At 40.8% G+C, this 20,194-nt stretch overlaps 1 protein-coding gene across 7 annotated transcripts in view; it reads left to right on the forward strand.

The window, feature by feature from the left end:
• The window catches only part of FRMD3 (FERM domain containing 3), a 228,458-nt gene that overhangs the window by 22,370 nt on the left and 185,894 nt on the right, over positions 1–20,194 (forward strand). Inside the window, exon 2 of one of the 7 annotated variants that reach the window (XM_043546492.1) lies at positions 1,824–1,979. The exons of the other annotated variants lie outside the window; for them this stretch is intronic. The gene's annotated coding sequence lies outside the window, so the exon portion shown is untranslated. The remainder of the gene's footprint in view (positions 1–1,823; positions 1,980–20,194) is intronic. 7 annotated transcript variants of the gene reach the window in all.

A 20,194-nucleotide genomic window follows, 5' to 3' on the forward strand; every position in this document is an offset into this window, starting at 1 on the left:
TTTGTTTCCCACTTTTTTTAATTTATGGGTTAAGCCATTCTGGGACCTGCACATTTGACAGTCTTACAGCAGTGGTAGGGTAAAGCTGTAGTTGCATAGCTAAAAGGTAGACAGAATGGAAAATAACCTAAAGGTACGGTGGTCACTGTCTTTTTCCATTTGCAAAAGGCAGTTGACCTGCCTGACTGAGCACAATACTAAAGGGATTTCAGTAAAGGTTTAGGAGAGGATAATGGTAGAAATAGGATTTAGAACCTTTTCCTGTAATCAGATTCAGAACAGTAAGAATTTGTTGAGGAACCGTGAAACCCAGAGAAGAATAGTGCAAAGCAAACAGGGATTCTGTTCTTGGTTTTGCCAATATTATGTTAAAATATCAAAGTATCCTGTATTAAAGTATTAAACTTTGTCACCATAACCTAAATACCTTAATGACTCACATGTTCTTAGAGACTATGTATTTTAAGTACTAGTGGGTCTGTTCTTCAATATTTATTATTATGGTTGTTTATATTGCAATAGTGCCCAAAGGCCCCACTGTGCTAGGTTCTGTACAAACATTGACTTCAATGGGACTAACTGACATGCTTAAAATTAAGTATGGGTTTATGTATACACTGTGTTGAATTGGAGCCTTAATTAGTCCAATATACTTTTAATCCTGATATACACGTGCTAATTCCAGTATCTGATCTTTCTTGAGTAGAGAGTGTTATGTTGGACTATCAAATTGTATAGTGGGTTTTTTATGTGAACAAATGTCTGTCATGAACCATTGTGAAACCATTAAATTAATTTTCATAGATGACCAAAGGTAGAATTTTAACCCTCATCTCCAGAAAGGCTAGTAAATGTAACATGTTTCTAATTTAAATTACACTGCAATCTGCTAGCCTTTAACAGCTTCTGGCATTTCAGGTCTTTCAACTCCAGCTGCTCTGACTCTGCTAAGAGACTCTGTAAAGTTGGTGTGAAAGAGCTCCCCACCTCCAAATCATACTTTTATTATTGAGACATTAAAGCTGGTAGTAAATGTATCCGATGAAGTGATCTGTAGCTCACGAATGCTCAAATAAATTTGGTAGTCTCTCAGGTGCCACAAGTCCTCCTTTTCTTTTTACTTTCTTTGTGACTATTTGTAAAAATATTGAATGACCTGGGGCAAGTTACTTGATCTCCTTATGCTTCAGTCAGCTGAGCTGTAAAACTCCAATAACAGGACCTTCTCAACAAAAGATGCTGCAGTTGAGTTGATCTTTCCTGAATAGAAATGTATATATTTGCTTATAGTTTCATTACATTACTATTTTGGTACATAAATGATGATTTAGTTATCGTTAAAACATATGTTGGTGTCAAATTAGGGGGGAAAAAGGGTATGGAAAAAATTGTTTTCAGGTCAAAAAGGAAAACAACAAACTTTCTTCTGCTTTGGTTATGATCTGCTCATAGGTCTTACACCTCTTGGTGCATGACTTAAAAAAAGAATGGGGAAGACCAAATCTGAGAGTGGTCATTACAATCTGTTGTGAATGCTCCATCAATTTTACATTGACCTTTCTATATCAATTTTCTACAGCCCTTTGCAGAAAATATTTCTGAGTTATTTTAGATTGTGAAACTGATAAATTATTTATGAACAGGTTTTTTCTTTTACCTTTTTTCTTGAGCACACATGTTCACTGCTGTAATTTAAGGAATCGATTAACATGTTGGTATTTATTCTTTAATGTGACATTCGCAGTCTCCTGTATCTTTCTATTAATAATTGTGGACCCATCTTCTTGAATAAATTTAATATATTCTCTCATTGCGTCTTACAGAAATATATCAATTTTACAAAATAAACTTTAACCAAAGGGTTCTCTTTAAAATTCTCATCGCTCGGTGAAATGTGAAGAACAATAGAGTAGGCTGAAGCAAGCTTTTGCGATGAAGGACCAGTGTCCATTGGGAGATGACGCCCACTGTGAAGACGTGTGAGATGTTGACAACTTGGAAAGTAAATGGGAAGGAGAGGGGAACAAGGGAAATCAGAGAGCTAAGAAGCCAGGGATGAAGATGACGAAATGAACCTTAGCTGTGGAAAGGGAAAGGTTAAGGGATTATGTAGGCAGCAGGCAGGAGATTTAGTGAATTTATATTTATCCTGTAAGTGATGTCAGAGCCATAACCTGCAAATGCCTTGAGCTGCTTGATAGCGCTGTAACAATTCAGCAATTAGGCAATGGAGATAGAAGATGTAGGTAGGGGATGCAAATTATAATGTGTTTCATGTCACATTTTATTGATACATTTTAAAGGTGTGATACTATGGTCTGTATTCTCAACTACACGTCTGAGTTGGTAGCTGTGCAATTATTAGTAGTGCACTTGACAGGAGCTGGATGTCAAAAGTCCCATTGATCAATTTGAGACTGTGCCTGTATGTATTAAACTAGATTTCTGTTGTCCTTTCATACAACTGCACAGGCTTACAATGATGTACACTTGTAGATGTATTGTGTGCCCTTTTAAGAACTGAATAATCCCATTATAAAAAAAACAAAAACCAGTGACTGTTATTAGCTAGGTATATAAACCAAAAAACATATATTAGCAGTTCCTATTTATAAAAAATCTTGACTCTTACCTTCATAGGGTTTGAAGATATTTATTAATATCACAACGCTATCTTGTTGTTCAATACCAGTGTGTGTGTGTGTGTGTGTCTCTCTCTCTCGTGTGAAATTTAGAAGTAAATGTACGTGCCTGAATAGGAATTGATCTCTGTTTATGCCGTTAGACTCACATAATAACCTTTTGGGTCTTTTTTTTTCCAAATTGCCTGTCACGTTGAAATACACTTATGTACTAAAAATTTTGACTTATCATTGTTATGAATTATGTGAAGAAGGAAAGAGATAAAAATGCACTTCTCACTGCACAAAATTAGCCAGTTAATAATTACTAGTTAGAGGGGAAGTTGGGAGTAGCTGATACTAATTTAAAATAATAATTATACATATGATAATATATTAATGTTTTGATTTCTACCCATCCTCCATTGGTTGTTTGTCTTCCAAGAACATAAGCTTTTAGAGGTGCAGCCTGTGTCATCCTATATGTTTGGACAAAGCCTAGCACTTTATGGGTACTATTGTAATACAAATAAAAAAAACTCTCGAAGCCAGTGGAGAAAAAAAATAGCAACATAAATAAGACACAGTCCAGCACAACTGAAATTTCCTCAAATAATGGATTTGATCCTGTTATGTGCTGAGTGACTCCTCTGAGGTATAGAGCATCTCCCACTCCTAATGACTTAATGGATTCCCCTGTCTTGCAAGAGAACTGCAGGTACTGTGTACCTCACAAGATAGGGACTTCTGGCATTCTGAGATGCTCAGTTCTGTCTAGATATAATCAACCACTTGATGTAACTGGGAGATCATTTAACAGTAATAATGCACTCAAGGTTAGAGCCAGAACAAATCAGCAGTGTGGAAACATCCTATTCAGGATTTTTTGTTGCATTCACTTGAATCCAAACTTTTATATTTCTTTGAAATCATGTTTCCATAATTTGATGGAGGCCAAGTAAGTTATCTTTCACAAAAAAATGGGATTTGAATCCCTCTGAGAAGAGGGAATAAGATCTCTGCGTTTTCTCCCTACAGATTTAGATTGTCACCATCTGACAGTCTGTACATAGCTGACAACGGCTCAATCATTCAGGCCAGATAATGAGCAAAGTTGGTATCTGATATGTTCTTTTATTTATGATTCCTGTTGATGTAGAAATATACTTGCACTTTTGTGGCATTGCTATCTCTTGGGTGTCCTGGTTTATCAAATTAAACATACTGTAGATAAGTTCTGTCTCCTCCCATTGCCTTCTAAGCCCTTTCCTCTCTTCTCTCCTGGTGCAGACAATTATTGCCATCCTTCTTGTTACCAGGGTTCATAACCTCGAGGTCATCTCGGACTCCTTTCTCTCTCTCTCTCTCTTTCCTGTCACATCCAAGCTGTCGCCAAATGAACCCTGCTGTTCCTTTCTCTATCACATAGTGAAAATACATCACTTCCTACTAATCCCAACACTACATGTCTATGCTTTGTTTAGCTGATGTCTTAAATACTACAACCTATTTCTCTCTGGCTTCCTCGTTTTCCATTGCTTCTCTCCAGTTCATCCGGAATTGAGCAGCTAAAATAATTTTCCATGCCTGCATATTAGACCACATTCTGCTCCTGTTCTAATCCCATGCCTATTAAATCAAGTTTAATATTGTGGTCCTTTTCTTCAAATCTTTACATGACCTATCTCTCCTACATCCCCTCCTTTGTTTATGATATCCAGTCTTGTTCCATTCTCTTTGCCCATGCAAATCTTGTTGTTTCCTTTTTTTACTTTATTTTTATTTTGTATAAACATCAGCTGATAACAAAATCTTGGTGTTTGTGTATACTGTTAAACAGCTGTTGCATTCCAACCCCAGAGTTGGCTGCATTTCAGTAGTGAGTGAAATGATCCTTGCAAATATGTATAATTGTTACTGACCTCACAGGATATTGTGAAGCTTACTTAAGAAAGGTTGAGGGATGAAAAACATGAAGTACAAAGTATTACTTTATTGTTATAAGGAAATCCATATTCTGGTAACATTTACTTTAGAGGAAAAGGAAAACTCGCTGTGTCATTGAAAGTGACCCTGGAAACTTGAGATAAAACAGAACACTTAATGGGTCTTTTTATACTCTCTACTTACCTTGGAAACAGTGCAGTATGACCATAAAACAAAAATGAATGATTCCTGTAGAAGAGGTAATGATCATTTGCTTAAAAAACCCCCAAAACCTTCATTTCCCCCTTTGCTTCTCTTTGCGTATATTTCAGTGCTGAAAATCTGTTAGCATTACTCTAAAAGAGACTTAAACTGTTGCAGACAGGATAGTAAAATAAATTAATTCTGGCACTGTGCGGTTTATTCAAAATAATCTTCTTAACCAGTAAGGAATTAATCCTTTTACATAATACTGCTGTTAACGTAATAAAAATACTGTATGTGTATATTCTATTGGAGCCTATTAACCAATCAGAATGTAAAAATAGGAGACACATGGTCTAATGTTTAAAGCACAGCATGAGGAATCTGTATTTTGACTCCTGTTGTCAACTGTGCCACTGACTTGCTATATGACTTGGGGTAAATTGCTTGATCTCACTTCATCTCAGTTTCTCCCTCTGTAAAAAGGGGCAAAAATAATACTCCTGTAAATTTCTTTGAGAGCTTAGAATTGAAAGTGTTACATAAAGTATTTTGTTAATTATTAGCTTTTTATTTCTTTGAGATTTCCTACACTATGCAGGAGTGGGGATTGAGGCATTGAGGCTTGAACATCATTCACAGAACTGTTTAAATTCTGACTTCAGTCTTATTACTAGTGATGTTGAATTACCGGGGCGCTCACTAGTTTGCAGTATTGATAATAAGCAATTCTATCCTTTTTCTTATAAACAAAGTATATTTGATGTGGAAGTCACATAGCAGGAATAAATCTGGAACCCCCAATGTCATTTAGTGTTGTGTATGTAGCGATGTAACTGGCAGAAGGGAATGTTTTCACTTTGATTTTTGTAGCGCACCTTTAAGTACAGAGGCCTATTCTCTGACAGTAGCAACAGCTGTGAAGTGGCTGCTGTTCTGTGTTTCACTGATGATGCAGAATGCTAAAATGACTCCATGTATCTTTCTTTTTGTTGTGGAGACTTTATATTTGTTCCTTGTTTATTGATTTCCTTAGCTTAAACTAAAAGCAGTCTAGTTTGAGAAGTCCATGCATTTCAAAGGTAAAAAGCTGCTCTTATCTGGAAATTACTGGCCTGCTGTAGTAACCATAGGTGATACAATGAGAGACTAGAGGAAGAATAGATTTTTTTCCCCCCCGAGTTTTTCCCCCTAGCTCATTTACTTTGTGCATTTGACAACATTTTGCACCTAGTTTCACTATTTCCTCTAAAAAATCTGTATGCACACTTATCTGTGTAGGTCTTTCATACAGGGGTGTGTGTGTGTGTGTGTGTGTGTGTGATATAAAAAAACAACAGAAAGCAACCAACCAACTAAATGCCCCTGCCCCCACAACAACACAGGAAAATGATAAAACAGAAATGAGCAGCAGAACCTACAGGTGAGGTGTAGTACCTCCAATCTAGCGTGCGGGGGTGTGGGTTTTTTTGTTAAATAATTGAAAGCAGTTTCACATTGATGGTCACTCTTTAGGAAAACTAGTACATATGATTTAGATCGGGTTTGTAGAGTGTATATATGTACAAAGATGCAATTCTAATAGTTGCATAAGAAAGACTCATGTCGTACATGTGAGGCACTCTAAAATGAAGGAAGTATAAAATGGTAAAAGCTTTATGTGCATAACATTACTGTTATCCTTGTCAATGGAAACTTTAAGAGTGTGGGTAATATTGTAAACCATCACTGCTGGTTTGAACTAGTGAAAGTACTGATTTTATTGGGAGTCCTTATATGCACAAGGTATTTATAGAATCCAGGCCTTAATTTACACTGAGACGTTGATTATGCAACCGGTTCTATGTGGATAGACACCTGTGTTTTTGGGGAGCCACACTGACTTCAATGGGATCAGTTTACAGGAACAGGGCTGTAGGGTTTTTCTTTGACACCATGTATTTCGTTTTAACAAAACAAGCGTTAACTATCCTTCACAGGTTACCGTATTTTGCTGTAAAATCCAAATCACAAACAAAACATTTGCAGTGCTTCCCACAAGGTTGGTACTATACCCTACCCACCTGTGATTTGACCGTGCATAGTTTGCCTCAGAGTAAAACTAAAGTGCCTTGTCTCTACTATGTTTTTACAGAGAGATAGCTAACGTGCATTAGATATCTCACTGTAAAAACACATCTCTGTCAGTGAAAACATAACCTTAGATTATATACATCTCTCATCGGGAATCTTATAATTTTCTTCCACAGAGCTAAATACATACTTAGAAAATAATTCTAACTGATGCAGCAGGTGCATGGAAATGTGAGGAGACCCAGGTTCTAGTTGTCTCCTTAGGCTTTTCTGTGTAAAAGCATTGTGTTTCTGTTTAATGAAGTAAATGGCAGCTTCAGATGTTGCTTTTGTACATAGAGAAATGATCAGCACTTCTGCTTCCTCCCATGTTTAGTTACACTGAGATCATGTATTACAAATATGACACATTTCTTACTCTCACTGTAATACTTGTATATTATTTTTGTACTGACAGATGCATCAGAGAATCTTATCCTTCACTGGTTCTTAGAATGTAGAATGAGAGAGTGAATCAGAGCTGTGGATGAGAGCTTAAATTATATAGTACCATTCTGAACATGAGCCACCTCTGGGACTTACGCTGGAAAATGTAGTGAGCCAATATGTGGTACACCATCAAACGTACGGATGCCAGTTTCTCTTGCTCACTCCATCTGTGTGAATTTTCTTTAGCTTCATCCTGGAAAATGAACAGAAATAAGAGAGACTATGACAGATAGTGCTTGATGTGAGTCATTATGCAGACTTGTCCATTAACATAAAGCTAATGAAACAACCAACTATACTTGAATCAGTCACTAGAGAAATCCTGTTTTGTTTTGACTGGAGAATCCACTCACGTTGCTAGGATCCTTGAATTCATTTTCCTACGTTGTCTCACAGTTTGTACCTCAGTAACAGCCATAGGAACTGGGGAGGTTTAAAGGAAGGATGTAATCAAAATCCTGCCAACCGAGCATTAATAATAATGGCACAGCTAAGTGAAATGTGAACAGTAATCTACACAGTCTCAAGACATTCTAGTTCTGTGTTTGGCTGGCTAACCAGAGAAATGTAGAAATCAGAGACTGACGAAAAAATCCTAAGATCTAACACATCCTTTATAGTCCTTAAACTCATTAACCTGAAGATGCAGGTTTGTTCCTACAGCATATTTTTCAGGGCCTTACCTAGTCCAAGTCTAAAATAATCTCTGATGAAATTTAGTATTTTTCTTGGGAGTTTGTGCCATTGTCTAATAGTTCTCACTGTACAAATGTACAGGTAAACTCTTCCCGTGTCTATGATCTAATTTTGAAACAAGATATAACAAGGGAATATACGAGACAAGGGCAGGAGGGAAGATGGGGGAAATAAGGTTGCATGGCTATATAGGTTACCTGTGTGCACAATTCAGTGGCTTCACATAATCTAATTTAAAAATAAATAATATCTACTATCTCAGACTGCTGCTCAGCTTAGCTATCGTTTGCTGGCATTTCCTGTAGGTGTTACTTCAAAAATGTTTTTTTTAAAAAAAGGCCATGTTTATTTTGTTTAGGAAACTTTTATAATTCACAAAAAGAAAAGGTTTCAGAGTAGCAGCTGTGTTAGTCTGTATCCGCAAAAAGAAAAGGAGGACTTGTGGCACCTTAGAGACTAACAGATTTATTTGAACATAAGCTTTCGTGAGCTACCGCTCACTTCATTGGATGCAAGCTCAGAGCTTCACACTTTGAAATAATTGGTTTACACCTTGCATATAAAAGGAGATATGGACATAGCAGGCTTCTGGGGGAGGACTCTGAAGAGGGGGAATAGCCTTATGGTTTAGTTTCCGGTGGGTTTTCTGTGTGTAAGGGCAATGTAAAAAAGCGTGAAGATGATTGTGGGAGAAGCAAACAAAGGGCTTAAGACTGGTAGAGCAGGATGGTGATATCAGTGACTTACTAAGTACTGGGCCAATGGGGCCATGCCAGGGTCCGCAGCCAACTGGGGAGCCCCTGGAAAAATGGGTGCCCAGAACCACTCTGCCCGCCCAGTGCTCCTGCCAGAGCATGGGAAGCCCCTGTGCCGCGACCCCAATCCCTGACAGTAGCACCAGGCAGGTTGGGGCAGGGAAAGCCCCTGCACCGCAATCCTGCTCCCTGGTAGGAGTGCTGGGGGGAGGGGCAGGGGAGACTGCGGATGGAAGGGCAGGGAGGTGCCCCCACTTGCTCTGGCCCAGAGCCCCACAAACCCCGAATCTACCTCTGGGCGATGTGATAAAGAACGTGAGTAGGGAGGGACACAGTTGTAAAGGGTCCTGAAGGTGAGGACAGGAAGGTTAAACTTGATTCTCCCTATTTCCACTGCATCAGTGGATTTCAAGGTGGGAGAGGGAGGGAGTGTGTGCATAGAGCAGCAGACAAGAAGGATGATCTTAGCCAGCTTCATTTTGTATGGGCTGAAGAGGAGCAATGTGGGTATCAAAAGGGAAGAGACGAGGGGGTTACGGTAACTGAGACCAAGCTAAGGGCTTGGGAGAGTATTCTGGCTGGGTGGGCAGAGAAAAATAAATGCTGTGGAGGAGGAAGAGGCAAGATTTGGAGGCAGCCTATGTGAGATTGGGGGAGAGATGGAGGTGTCAACAAAGATTCCAAGGTTACAGGCCATGTGTTCATGCCTTCAAATTTCTATAGCTGGTTTATCTTGTTCTTCGCTTTAGCTACTGTTTTAATTGAAGTATAATTCTTCTAATATTTCCCGGTCCCATCAGCTACTTAGTGACATCTGTTACCGTAACCTGAATTCCTTCCAACTTGATGATCTTTTTTATCTTGTTTTCAAAAAATGAACTCAGTATTTCAGATAGAATCTTGTCAGTGCTGCATATAGAGGGACTCCCACCTCCCTGGACCATGGCATGATGATCCTGCATTGCAGATATGTTTGCTTTGCTTTCCACTATTGCTTTTCAGTCTCTATTAACATTGTTCATTTCCATATATTAGATGACTGTTAACACCAGGCCTAACGCAGATCCTTGCAACATGCCACTGAGACCGTCATATGACTCAATACGCCGCTGTTTCTTGTTACCCTTTGTCTTCTGATGTTCAGCCCGTTGTCCGTCCTTGTGACAATACAATGTGCACAAGCCAATTCTGAAATGTTCAAATATGATGATGGTGAGACACTGTGCAAAGTGCTTTTACAAAAGTCTACAAATATTGCATGTATTTTATTCCCTTGGTCCACTGGTTTTGTATTTATATAAAGAGTGATCAGGTTTGTTTTTTATAAACCTATGCTAATCATGACTTATGCTTCTGCTATTCTCTAGATGTTTGTAGTTTTTTTTTAAAACTTTATCAAGGCAAAGTTACAATAAAACTTTTTAACATGCTACATAATATGTTACTTACTCAGGATCGAGTTAATATTCTAATAACCTGGCTAAAGATTCTGACTGGCTGGCTGGCTGAATATGCTAAGAAGGGTGACCAAATTTCTAAGTGCTTATCTTTTTGGTGCTTCTCTTGTGTATGTACTTGATTTGAAAGCTTTTTCATTATAAGGATAGTCTATATTTTATTATCCAGTACCACTATCCCGTGGGTGAGAAGTCACATTTTTCTGTTAATACGCAATACAAAGTGCTAACAAAAAATAAACGCATTGTTTAAAATGTAGATTATTTACTGGAACATTCAGTAAGCAGGTCAAGGGATCTCTAAGAAGCCAGCATTTTGTCATAAAATGAATCTCTTTAATAATTTCCTCCTAAAACTATTTAATTCCTGGACACAACCACCTTGTGCAAATATGTTCCCCCCTTCCCTGCACATCCTCTAACAGAGGGCCTTCCTAGTAGCAAAAACATGATGGATCTTAACTGGAATCAAATGCCATCTATGCAGTAGTTTATAACAATTTTCCTTATGAGCTATTCAGATTGAATATGCATATTGCTTTTCCCATGGAGGAGCAGCGAGGTTGGGGGGAAGGGGCAAAGCAAGGAGAGGACAGTGAGAGGGAGAGCACGTAAAGGGCCGATGGGTGAACAGCAGAGGCGACATGTAACCAGCCGCTGCTTGGCCCCTGCCCCCGCACACCAGCCACTGCATCACGCAGCCAATGCCAGCTGGAAATGGGATTGATGATGATGGACTGACAGGGGGAATGTCCAGGCCCTGTGTGCTGCAGATATATCTGTGTGCTGCAGCTTCACCCTACAACCAGCCTTGCACACCTACCCCCATCGTCAGCCACTGGACCCCCCCCAACTCATTGCTGGTGGATGGGTGGCTGGGGAGCAGGGATCCAGCCAGCAACAGGTCCTGCCAGTACTGATGGGAGGGGGACAGAGACAGAAAATATGGGACAATTTGCCTGTTTTAAAAAAAAGTCGGGATACCTGCAGAAGGCCTTAAATGCGCGACTCTCCCTTTAAAAACAGGATGTCGGTCACCGTAATTTAGTGTCCTGAACATTCTTTCTAGTGCAGGTTTATGTTAATTGTTTAACATTTGCATCATTACATTAAAATTGAATGATATGTTAAATACTGGGGAAGGGATCAAAGATTACTAGAAAAGTTTCTGTGACCTTCAAAAACTTTACAATTTTTTTTAAGAGACCTAGATGTGTTTTCATTTAATAGTTACATTTTAAAAATGATTTGTGTTCAAGGAAATTTACTGTTAAATCTGTCTAAACACTTTTTAAAAAATTTTTAGACTTGTGTTCTGTGTGCATGTTAGACTTTCCATTCTTTGCTTATATGCTGGGATTTGTCTGGACATGTTACTTTGTTTATAGGAAATTTAGATATGTATTTCATTTTTTGGTTAAGGTGCCCAGGGCCTCTGGACTCTCATACATTAAAATTCCTAACCAGTGTTCAGTTGATAAATTGTGGTATGCAAAAATAAATACAAACTTAATCTTGGATTTGCAGCCCCAATGCCTGTTCTCTGGAGTGTGTTGCTTTTATGCTTTTGCTCTCTGATTAGAATTTTCTTTTTCAAATGGATATCCAAAAGAATAGTCAGGAAATTGGATTTCCTCTTCCTCCTCCTCTCCACCCCACACTCCCCAATTAACCAATATGTTGAGGATTGGAGGGTTTTGTTGCATGTGACATCTTTTCAGCTGATCACTCTGGAAAGCATTTGAGATGTGAAATAATATGTTTGGAAGACTTTCCTGCTTCCCCATAACCATAGAAATAACTGCGGTCTGTTGTGGAGTTATTCCCCTCGACCCCCATCAAATCTAAAATTGGCAATGCAATCGACTCTCTCTTGGTAGGGGTAAATAAAATACCTTGCTTCTGTTCACTGGGTCAGAAGTTTTTTCTTTTTCCTGGTCTGTTTTCGTACTGTGATCATCAGGCATGGCAGGGTGTAAACAATAATTTAAACTACTAATTTGATGACTTGACAGTGCCAACAGACGGTAAGAAGAACCTTGATCATCACAAACCTGCAGAGCAGGTTTGTGCCTTAAATCATGTTTTTGGCCTCTTTCCATGTGAGGTACCGAAGGCATTGCATTTCCTAACTCCTTCTGCTTGTTCTGCTTCTTGAGGATTTATTACTCATGCAGAACACGAAATATTTACAAGGAGAAGGTTCTCAGAATGCTTTATCCCCTCTGGTTGTATGATGGAGAGAGGTTATGAATCCAGGGAAAATAAGAATCTCATGAATTCTCTTTTCATGTTGTTTTCATACAATCAGCCCTTACAAAATACTCTTCCTTCCTTTTGACCGGGATAGCCACACCTCCTCCCTTTCCCCACATATTACCTGTGACGTTGTACTCCGTAATGCTTTATAGAAATATGCTTATAATTGTAAGTATGACAAACTGGAATATGTTTTATGCTAGATATGCCATGTAACATATCTTTGCAAAGGTTATGTTCTACTGAATGTATTCATCCTATTCATGTGCATGTATCATTTTTATATCTGAAGTTATGAGCGTTGGCTCTATGCTTGTATTTAAAGTGTTTGCTGTAGATAGCACCTAAGGCAGATTTGGTCAACATAGTGGAAAGGGGTTATTCAGATAAATGGAAGTACTTGGCTAATAATGGACCTTGATAGACACCAATCCACATCTGAGCTTTCCTGGGAACGTTCGGGCTAACATGTGGGCAGTGGCTCGGCTTGTAGAGAACTGAGTCATGCATGGACATGTGACTTGCCTATGTGACTCCAGAACTCCATCTTGTAGCTGTGATTCTACACAGGGGGAGAGAGGGGTTTCCACCCACAAGAGAGAGGCTATATAAGCCCTTGGAAATCCCACCATTTTATCTTCAGCTGGCACAAAAGAGAGCCTCTCCACCCCAAACTGATGCCTGAAAGAAACCGGAACAAAGGACAGTAACTACAGGGGTGTGAGTGATTGCTGGACCCATACTAGGAGGAAGTATAGTCTGTCAAAGAAGCTTATTGAAACATCTCTGAGGGTGAGATGTACCTGCATTTAGTTGCCTACTGTATTAGGCTTGGACTTGGGTGTTTTATTTTATTTTGCTTGGTAATTCACGTTGTTCTCTCGGTTATTACTTGGAACCACTTAAATTCTACTTTTTATATTTAATAAAATCACTTTTTACTTATTAATTAACCCAGAGCAAGTAATGAATTCCTGGGGGAGCAAAACAGCTGTGCATATCTATCAGTGCTATAGAGGGTGAACAGTTTATGAGTTTATCCTGTATAAGCTTTGTACAGAGTAAAACGGATTTATTTGGGGATTGGATCCCATTGGGAACTGGGTATCTGGGTGTTGGAGACAGGAGCACTTCTTAAGCTGTTTTCAGTTAAGCCTGCAGCTTTTGGAGGATGTGGTTCAGACCTGGGTCTGTGTTTGTAGCAGGCTGGCGTGTCGGGCACAACCAGGCAGGGCACTGAATTCTCAAGCTGCCAAGGAAAACGGGCTCAGAGGTAGTCTCAGCACATCAGGTGGCAGTTCCCAAGAGGGTTTCTGTGACTCAACCTGTCACACTACCATAGGCGCTGACTCCATGGGTGCTTCAGGGCTGGAGCACTCACAGGGAAAAATTGGTGGATGCTCTGCACCCACGAGCAGCTTCTCCCCCTGCCCCAGCTCACCTCTGCCTCCTCTCCTGAGCGCACTGCTGGGTCCTGCTTCTCCTCCCTCCCAGCTGTTTTGCACGGCAAGCCTGGGAAGGAGGAGGGGGAACGCGGCATGCTTGGGGGAGGAGGCGGGGCCGAGGTGGGTATTTGGGGAGGGATCCAATAGGGGCAGGGAGGGGTGGAGTTGGGGCGGGGCCGGGAGGGGTGGAGTTGGGGCGGGGCCGGGGGCGGGAGGGGCGCGAGCACCCACCATCGCTGACAAAAGTTGGCACCTTTGCACACTACCAAAGTCAAACAGCTAAACATTTGCTCAAAAAGGCACTTAAAGTAAAAGATTGTGTGCATTCGGTTACCTGTGTTGATATCTGAGGATTTCTGTGCAAAAATATCTCAGAATAAAAGATGTGGCTTGCCCAAAGTGAAAGGTTTCTGCTTTATGAACCAATGAATTGTACCCTCCTGTTTAAAACAAGTATCACTAGTCTGTGACCTACATCTGCAAGATATTTCATGCACTCTCTGGAAAAAATAACACCCTGCGGGTTGCCTCAGAATCCTACTCAATGGAGTTTGCTGTGCCTGGTTTTACACATCTTTCAGCTAATCAGAGATCAAAAACAAATGCCAGCACTAAGGGCATTTTGGGGATTTGTGACACTCCGGAGAAAAAGTGAGTCCATGAAGCATGATTACTCTTCCATATATGTAGATGCTCTTTAATTGGTGAAGTATCTGCTGTAATACTGATAACTATCTTCATTTAATCATCCAAAAATAATTCAGTATGTTAGTAACGTTAGTTATAGTCTTTATGTAGGAAGAGCACAAATGGATAGAAATTGTTTATAAAAATGTGGGGGAGGGAGATTTCAATATTAATATGTAACATGTTTCTCCGTGAAGAGAAATATATTTTACAATCCAGTTTGTCCATTGGGGTATTCCACAACTAAGGTGGAATCTGGCAAGCCAGATTCTGAAATGCCTTTCCCATGAAGAGGCAAGTCACACAATGTTGCAACATCTACTGATAAGATGCATTATTTTGTTGAGCAGTATGCAGTTCGTGACTGCAGCTGTTCCAAAGAGAATATGAAAAATGGTGGTGGCAAACATCAGGCAGTCTATTTACATTGCATTCTGATCATTGACTAAACAGGTTGGGATCTGCAGTTTTGGCCAAAGATTTTCTATTTGTAACATAATGTCATTTATTGTGGCCAGTTATTTATAAATGGTAAAGAGTGACTAAGAATCATGTCTCGTTTTAGCTAAACATAATTAAATGTGAGACCAAAACATTCCAATAGTGATCCTGTGCTGGACTTACGTATACAGTGACCACCAGATTTTGAAAGAAGTGTAGGGTATAGAAAACCCAGTCACAGTCAGAATCACATACAAAAGAGTGGAGCTGGCTTTTGTGACTTTGAGGTCATAATCTTTCCAGGGAATAAATAGTTCATGCAAACAGAACACTATCTCTGCCCTCATATGTTCCATGACTATTTGCTTGTGCTTAACTGTTGATACTTACAGGTCTATTTCCAGTGTTCTCTACAGGGTTTCCTATATGTGGTAGGGAGGGGGTTAAAGATACATAGTGACAGGGCAGGCACTCAAGGAAGGGGCTGCACTGTCCAGAACTTTGAAGTTCTGCTGGCCTGCAAAAAATTTGGCAATAGATCTGTAAATTCCATCAGGTGGAACTATTTGGTCTGATACTGGAGTGCTCTGTCCCATTCACCTTTGGAGGTCTAGAAGAGAGCTTCTTTTCTGATATATCTTAGGAGATATTTCAGAGGGGTCGCCATGTTAGTCTGTATCAGCAAAAACAACCAGGAGTCCTTGTGGCACCTTAGAGACTAACACATTTATTTGGGCATAAGCTTTCATGGGCTAGAACCCACTTCATCAGATGCAGGGAGTAAAAAAAAAAGTGTGCAGGGTAAATATACAGCACATGAAAAGAAGGGAGTTGGCCTTGTTAGCACTTAGTAAGGCAACTCCCATCTTTCCATGTGCTGTATATTTATACCTGCCTACTTTCTTTTCACTCCATGCATCTGATGAAGTGGGTTATAGACCGTGAAAGCTTATGCTTTCAAATAAATTTTCATCTCTAAGGTGCCACAAGGACTCCGTGTTGTTTTTTAGTGTACAAGATGAGAGTTCCTCCACTGATGACTTTAGGTTGTCCACAGTAGACAGGGCCAGCTCTAGGCACCAGCAAAACAAGCAGGTGCTTGGGGCGGCACATTTCTAGGGGTGGCGTTCCGCCATGCCTCCCCTAGAAATGTGCCTCCAGCTCGCCTCCGCTCCCTCCACTCCGCCTCCGCCCGCTCCCGTGAGCGTGCTGCCGCCGCCGCTCCACTTCTCTCCATCCCTCCCTCCCTCCCTCCCAGGCTTGCCATGTGCGAAACAGGAGCTGAGGCAAGGGCTTATGCCACAGCAGGTCTTTCCCCTCAGCCTCAGGTACTCCTACCAGTGCATAGCAACATATTTGACTCTGCTCCTCACAAGTTAACCATGCGTGCATGTGCATTGAATCCCTCCTGAGCTATGCACTTTTTGTTTTTGTTTTGCACAGCAATCTACGGCAGATATTTAGTGCATGACTTTGTGAACTTGACCAAATTATGAGCTTTAGAGTTTTCTCTGGGTTACTCAAAGCCATTGCCTTTCAATGGCTTTAGCTATGCTAACGTTTCTCTTCACACTGGATTCCTCCCATGTTGTCTAGATCTGCTCAGTGGGACTTTACTATTAAATGTTCTGCAGTGCTATGAGTTTATTTTTGCTTTCCTTTGTCATACTATATTTTTTATTTTACCTGATTTGCTATTTTAAATGATAGACTATATTTCTGAGTTTTGAAGACAAAATTATTTTTTCTTTGGCTGTGCAGTCCGATGTACACAATTTCATTTCTATTTTAAATATCTCGGTTGCTCCAACCATTTAGGTGTATCAAATTAAAATAACCAGCTTAGGGCAAAATGTAAATTGAAACTACACAGAGAACTGAACGTACGGATTCATTTATTTCCATAGATGTCTTGGTACTTTTTAACACATTTTTGTTTACTTTGTGGGAATTGCAACATAAAAGCTATTGTTTTTTAAAATCATATCCTTACTGCACAGGATACAACATATGTTTAAAGGAATATCAGGTCTGATATATTTAAAAATGTTGATTTGATGAGGCAGGAGCTTTAAAAATCCCACCAAGAGAGGGATTGGGTATGCTGTGTACTACTGGAATCCCCCAGGAAGGTGTGGGACCTTGCATACCTTTCTGTTCTGAATTTGGGCAGATGGCCTAATATTCAATCATTGCTGGCTGTGCCTTCCTATGCACCACCTAAGGTGTGGAGATGTGTTAGGAAAGGAGCTGCAGTGCCAAGGTTGTCCTAAAATCCTTTTAGTAGGAGGCTCTGCTACTGCATGCCCATCTCCTAGGGACCACAACAAGGCAAGGCATCTACTGTCAGGGCTGGCTCTCGGATTTTTGCTGCCACGAGCAAAAAATTTTTGGCTGCCCCCGCTTTTTTTCGTGTCTCCCCCGCCCCTTCCCAACGCCTTCCCCAAATCCCCGGCCCCGCCTGCTCCCCCAGGCGTGCCGCATTTCCCCCCCCCATTGCTTCCTGCAGCTCCCCCCCTGCCCCGCAACTCCCCACCATAGCTCACCTCGGCTCTGCCTGCTCCCCTGAACACGCCGCTGCTCCACTTCTCCCCCTCCTTCTCAGGCAAGGGAGAGGCAGCTCGTTCAGGGGAGCAGGCGGAGCGGAGGTGAGCGAGGGTGGGGGGGGGGAGTGCAGAAAGTAAGGGGGGGTAGAGGAACCGCTCCCTGCCCCAGCTCGCCTCTGCTCCACCACCGCCGCCTCCCCCGAGTGTGCTGCCGCTCGGGGTTCTCCCTCCCTCCCTCCCTGGTACGCTCTGGGGGAGACACTGCTGTGGAAGCTACCTACTTAGCAGAGCCTCAAAAGTTCCCTGCTTCCACTGAGCTTAAGTTCCACTGGATAGTCATGTTTTGTTTCTCTCAAAAGTGCTGGCATCTAAAACTTTATATTCTGTAGTCTGGATGTGTACAATATTACACTTCAGGTATGTCTACGCAGTCGGAGGTGTGATTGACAGCACAGGCTGGCATAACAGTGCTAGCTTTAATCTAGCTAGCATAGCTAAAACCAACAGTGAAGCCATGATGACAGGCTTCAGTGAGGGCTAACGTTGTGACTAGGTACATAGGTCTCTTGTTTGTACAGCCCACACCACACTGAAGCCCCTGTTGCCACTGTCTTCCTTGCTATTTTCAGCAGTTCTAGCTAGATTAAAACTAGCACTGTTATGCAAGCCCGTGCTACAGTCATACTTCCGATTGCAGTGTAGACACACTCTTTGGTATGTGGCAAAATTTGTATCTTCTTTGCATTCCCCATTTAAAAAAAACCCCCAAAACACTTTTTTTTTTTTTTAAAACCAGCCTCTGTCTGTGGTTCCTTTTTGAGATCTAAATCTGCCTGAAGTTAGAAATGTTTAAACAAAGCCACTTGTATCTTAGAGGAATCTGATCAAGTTGGATCCTAGCTATAACATTTAATGAAGGACCTGTTTTTAGTTATTTTCAGCTACTAAGTGGACTTATTTGTAATTTTCCAGAAAATAGACAGTAGTCTGTGAGTGAGTAGTGTAACTTAATATGATAGATGGTTTTTCATGCTTAAAGGGATTTTGAAACCTGCTTGAACTGAAAAAATATAATTCTAGCTATACTCTTTAAATAACTCAACATAGGAACACTACTAATGCTTTTGTTGTTAAAGTTCTGATTGAACTGTAGGAAGAGGGAGAGCTGGTATTCACCCACGAAAGCTCATGCTCCAATACATCTGTTAGTCTATAAGGTGCCACAGGACTCTTTGCCGCTTTCTCAGATATCTTGCTTGTAAAGGTCACAATATGATTCTTAATGTTTGGATTGGACAGTGTTCACATTTATGAATGCCTAGGGCAAGAAAACTGAGCATATTTGCTTCTGGGGGAAAAATGAACACATGATGATTGGCTGCTACTTAGCTTGTTGGATTAGTGCAGGGGTGGCCAACCGGAGCCTGAGAAAGAGCCAGAATTTACCAGTGTACGTTGCCAAAGAGCCACAGTAATACGCCAGCAGCCCCCCATCAGCCCCACCCTCCCCCCGGCTCCCAGCGCCTCCCGCCCACCGGCAGCTCCACCCATCAGTACCTGCCCGTCGCTCCCCACACCTCCCGATCATGGTGTGCAGGAGGAGGGGGAGGAGCGAGGGCATGGCAGGCTCAGGGGAGGGGGCGGGAAGGGGTGGAGTGGGGGCAGGGCCTGTGGCAGAGCCAGGGGTTGAGCAGTGAACACCCCCCGGCACATTGGAAAGTTGGCGCCTGTAGCTCCAGCCCCGGAGTCGGTGCCTATACAAGGAGCAGCATGTGGCTCTGGAGCCACACGTTGGTCTCCCCTGGCTTAGCGGTTGATTTGAACTCTCCGGTAGGGAACGTTGCAGAAGGATGTCAATGCTGATGAATGTTACTGTTGAACAGTCTACAGATGTATCTTGAAGAGGGAAAAGAGGAGCGGGGTGTGGGGGTGTGTGTGCGCGCGAGAGTGTGAGGAAAGAATAAGAAAAATCACAATATACGTGGAAAACTTTTTTGTAAAATAAAACTAATTTCCAAAATTAGACCAGGTAACAAATTCCAGGAGTGAGGGAACCAGTGACAGTTTGGGATCTACAAGAGAAACTAATACTTTTGGTGTAATTTGGAAAGAGTCTGTTGTTAGAAACTTAATGAGCTGAAGAGCTTAAATACTTTTTAATGAATTTTTCACAGTTGGTTTTTAAAGGATTGTTTAGTGTGCTTAAGGACTGTGGAAAGGAGGAGAACGTTACTAGACTGAAAGAATTCTGAATTCCTGGAGACCAAAAAATAGAATTGGTTGCATGCTTTATTCTATTATTCATAAATTATTCTGTGATATTATGCAAAGACTGATCATGTCAGAAATGAATATAAGGTGTGTGTATGTAAGTATTCTTTTTAGTGCTATCCTTGAGTACCAGACTTCAGAAAATGTAAATCAACATATCTTCAGTTACATTTCATTTTTAAAATTATTTCAGTATATTTTCATGTGTGTCTGTAGGTCGTATGAGAGGATGTGGTCCGGTCAGAATGCATAATATAAAATAATGCCTAAATAAATATAGTGAGCTTGATTTTCAGATGTGCTAAGGTTTTAAAGTTAGTGAAA

Source organism: Chelonia mydas, chromosome 5, assembly GCF_015237465.2.
Source record: "Chelonia mydas isolate rCheMyd1 chromosome 5, rCheMyd1.pri.v2, whole genome shotgun sequence".
In the NCBI taxonomy this organism is placed as follows: domain Eukaryota; kingdom Metazoa; phylum Chordata; order Testudines; family Cheloniidae; genus Chelonia; species Chelonia mydas.